The 4,785-nt window shown below is 38.6% G+C and overlaps 1 long non-coding RNA gene across 1 annotated transcript in view; it reads right to left on the bottom strand.

Moving 5' to 3' along the window:
* Window positions 1–2,510: 2,510 nt before the first annotated feature.
* Window positions 2,511–4,785, bottom strand: part of LOC128247853 (uncharacterized) — a 21,843-nt gene continuing 19,568 nt past the window's right edge. The window contains exon 2 of the long non-coding RNA XR_008264176.1: window positions 2,511–3,210. This is a non-coding gene — a long non-coding RNA (uncharacterized LOC128247853). The remainder of the gene's footprint in view (window positions 3,211–4,785) is intronic.

The raw sequence follows: 4,785 nt of genomic DNA, 5'->3' as shown, positions 1-4,785 counted from the left end.
GGTGGTTTTGTACGTAAGTTCAAGCTGGATCAAGCCTCGACCTCCCTGAGCTCTTGGAAGGTAAAGACGATCCACGTCTGCCTTTGGATGGTGCATCTTATTATAAGTCAGTAGCTTGCGGATTTTTCTATTAATTAAGAGTAAGGCGACGAGCTGGTAAAATAGTTAGCATGCTGGACAAAATTCTTAACCGCATTTCGTCCGTCTTTACGTTCTGAATTCACATGCCATGTGGGTGGACTTTGCTTTTCATCCTTTTGAAGCTGATAAAATAATCGACTTCAGAAACAGTTGGCCGAGTTGGGAGGTGACGCTATCCTTGCTGGGCATGCGTGAACATTTTCGCGCCGTTAGGCTGCATGAGTTTCCGACTGTTACGCCTAGAGTATAGACATGTAGTACGCACTTGGATTTCTTTTTCACCGAACGCATCGATATTGCATGAAGTTTTGCGAAAAGCTTTGTGATACTCATGTTTAAACCATCCAGAAGATTCAGCACAAACTTTGGCAATGATATGGGTAAAACCCAAATCAAGGTGTGGTACAATCGCTCCAAACCTGCTCGTACCTCAGTGGAGTGCGAGGCACGATGAGGCAGGCCATCCAGAAGCCGAGACGAGGAGCCGATTGAGAAGGTCCTTTGAATAGTCTTGGAAAATGCTCACGAAGTGGGAACAAACACAGGATTAGTGCATTTCATTTTAACTGTGGATTTGTGCATGTGGAGATTGTCGGCGAAATTCGTTCCGAAGTTGCTAGCAGAGCAACAGAAGCAACTCCTCGTGGAAATCGCTCCGTAAATGCTGGTCTGTGCAAACCACGACCCAAACCTCATAATGACCATCATCACTGGAGATGAGACAATGATATATAGTGACTACTCGATGTGTGCGGACATCTTGCGTGTAAACGAAACTGCGACGGGTGCACACTACAGATCTGTACTCTAAGCGTCTGTATATTAAACTAGGGACTGACGCGGCCTACCAGCGCAAAAATTTTCATGCCTGCGCAGCATGGGTGGCGTCACCTCCTAACTAAAAGCTTTTGCCCACGCGGTTTTAGTCTTGGCGGGAAAAATAACGTCGGATAATTTTTGAACCTACCTCGTATATGTATGCGTGTATGTATGCGTATATGCGTAAATGGATACTTATGCGTATATACGTATATGTATGCGTGTATGTGTGGAGGCGCAATGGCCCAGTGGTTGGGGCAGCGGTCTTGCGGTCATAGGATCGCGGTTTCGATTCCCAGACCAGGCGTTGTGAGTGTTTATTGAGCGAAAACCCCTAAAGCTCACGAGGCTCCGGCAGGGGATGGTGGCGAACCTTGCTGTACTCTTTCACCACAACTTTCTCTCACTCTTTCTTCCTGTTTCTGTTGTACCTGTATTTCAAAGGGCCAGCCTTGTCACACTGTGTCACGCTGAATATCCCCGAGAACTACATTAAGGGTACACGTGTCTGTGGAGTGCTCAGCCACTTGAACGTTAATTTCACGAGCAGGCTGGAATAATCGACGTCGTAAGCGACGGAGTGCCAACAATGCGTGTGTGTAAGTGTGTATACGTATATGTATGCGTGTGTATATGTATATATATATATATATATATATATATATATATATATATATATATATATACCATGGGATTACCTCTAGAAAGTTACCCTCCGAGCCACAAGTCCAGGCAAGGCTGTTTATAGAAGAATAGCAGTGGCCCAACCTCTCCTCACCACGCCACCGATGTTATCCAAAGGAAAAGCAAAGGACGATACAGCTTGGCACCGGTGACATCGCAACTCGTTTGCACGGCTGAGTGAACTGAAGCAACGTGAAATAAAGTGTCTTGCTGAAGAACATAACACACAGCCCGATCTGGGAATCGAACTCACTACCTCATGATTGAGAGCTTGATGCTCTAACCACTGTGCAATGAGCCCTCATATGATGTGTGTGTGCGTGCGTGTTCGCGCGTGTATGGTATGTGTGTGTCTGTACATATGAGCAGAGAATATGGATATACAATATAAACTATATATTTAGTTGCATGTATATCTTTTTTGCATGTATATCTTTATGATTTAACATGTTTATGCAATAATATATGACTATATGTTATACGGAAGTTCTATTTGTGCACTTTTGACGGTTAATTCGTCTCATAAATTATGTATTCTGTTGGTACATAATTAATTAAGATAATTGGCGATCGGTTATCTGAACATCAATTATCGGAATTTCAGATTATTCAAACAAAATATCAAAGTCCAATGAATATATAATTAGCCATACTCTGTATAACGCAAACTCGAGAATTAGGTTGGTGCAAACATGTCTTTTTTGCAATATACTAAACTGAATTTAGGAGATGTAATTGCCTGCCAACTGATTTGATCTGAGACTGTGTGTTGATGTTAAAGCCATTACAGCGTGCGTGACACATATTAACCATCCAACAAAAAAAAAACGAAAGAAAGAAAAGAAAATGGATAAAAAACGGCTAAGTTCACTTAAACATTTATTATTTGGTGTCAAAACTTTCGTTGCACCATTTGCGACCTGATCACTGTCAAGATTCTCCAACAGTGGCTAATACGTCTATTATATGCCTTCTACGTTTTAACTGTTAAAGTTATTTGTATTACTGAAAACGTTTTAAACACATTCTTAAGGCAATGATACTGGCTCTTGTACGACCATAGCATCTTCTGTCTGCAGTTGTCAGGAAAACCAAGCGACTGTCAACTAGTCTGTTCCATTTTAGTCTGTATCTTATGCGGTGGAAAAATAATTTCAGCACGTAAAAATAAAGCTTGACAGAATTAATGGTACCATAGTTCATGTTACAGCTTTGTTTCGGGTAAAAATGATATAGAGTTGGTTGCTGTTTTTATGTCTGTTACGAGGATGCAAACATTATTGACAATGTGACGAAAAAAGCGAAGTCATACAGCGTCAGGTCCATGGCAAAACGGTATAAAGATTGCACAACAATCTGTATACCGTTTATTTAACGTAGTTATGTTTATCGTGGCTTTCTTTGTTTACAATCAATTCAGTTAGCTTTATATTTTGCTCTTATTTGATTCAGTCGTTGGACTGCGGCCATGCTGGGATCCTATTTTGAAAGGTTTAATCGAAGAGATCGACTCCAGTACTTACATTGTAAGTCTGATACTTTCTCCATCTGGTTCTTTTGACAAACCTAAAAGTTACGGGATGATAAACAAATCAACATCGGTTTCAAGCGATACGGGTAGGGGACAAATACAGACTTACATTGTAAGTCTGGTACTTTCTCCATCTGGTTTTTTTGACAAACCTATAAGTTACAGGACGGTAAACAAATCAATATCGGTTTCAAGCGATACGGGTGGGAGACAAATACAGACTCAAAAGCACGCATACACACTCACGTATCGATGGCGGGCTTCCTCACAGTTTCTCTCTAACAAATTCACTTACACGGCATTGGTTGGTTCGTGACTATAGAAGAAAAAAAATTGCCCAAGTTGCCGCGTAGTGAAACTGAACGCAAAATGACATGATTGCAAACGCGATCTTCTTAACATTAAATTAATTTTGACCGTTCTTAGATCATATCTGTCTTTATTTTTTAACACTCTAGATCAATGTGACACGTGAATCTTTTACCATTTATCTGTCTATCTATCTATCTCTCTGTCCATCTAATTTGCTTTTGCGTTACTACTTGAAGTCAATAACATATTAAATTTACTTGCTTTTAAAAGAAATAATTGCATTATCTGTTTTACATTTCATTATATGTCCATTAGCTATTTGACTAAGATTCTCTATAAACTTGCCGCTTTTATATCTTAAATGCACCCGTGCAGCAGGTCCGATCTAAATGGATTCTTTTTTATTTTTTTGCGGTAAAAAAATTAATTGTTATTTTCATATTTATTTCGTTTTTAGCTATGAACTATAAATATCAAATCAACTGCATTGTTCATTCTTCTCAGTGCGCCTCAAGAGAATCGCAAAATATGAAACGTTGGTAGAGCTTCAGGGCATTTATATATTCACTACCTCACTGGTTTTAGTTCTTTATTATATAATAGATTTTCTTAGTCTTCTGATTACAATATATATATTCAAAATTCAGAATTAAAGACAAGAATAATAACTCGAAAGACCAAAAACAAAGCGAAAACACAATATAACAATAAAACAACAACAACAACAACAACAACAACAATAATAATAATAATAATAATAATAATAATAATAATAATAATAATAATAATAAAAAAAAAAAAACACATGGACTTACAAGTGTATACAACATACAGAAAATAGCACTGCTAGGCACCGAACACATCCTACGTAAAGCACTTTCAATACAGAGAAAATAAGAACACCGCAACAAACCACAGAACATGCCCAAGGCACACAGAGCTACACTCGGTAGTGCAGTAATAGCACGTAATAAGAATAAGACTACTGAATAATAATAATAATAATAATAATAATAATAATAATAATAATAATAATAATCCTTCCCACTTTAGGCACAAGGTCTGGAATTTATGGGGAGTGGGATAGTCGATCACATCGACCCCAGTACTAGACTGGTACTTAATTTATCGACTCCGAAAGGCTGAAAGGCAAAGTCGATCTCGGTGGAATTTGAACTCAGAGCGTAGCGACGGGCGAAATACCGCTAAGCATTTCGTCCAGCGCTTTAACGATTCTGCCAACTGGCTACTGTAATAATAATAATAATAATAATAATAATAATAATAATAATAATAAT

The sequence above is a fragment of the Octopus bimaculoides genome, chromosome 5 (genome assembly GCF_001194135.2).
Source record: "Octopus bimaculoides isolate UCB-OBI-ISO-001 chromosome 5, ASM119413v2, whole genome shotgun sequence".
NCBI lineage: Eukaryota > Metazoa > Mollusca > Cephalopoda > Octopoda > Octopodidae > Octopus > Octopus bimaculoides.
Note: the sequence above shows the minus strand (reverse complement) of the source record. Positions and strands in the feature narration are given on the sequence as shown.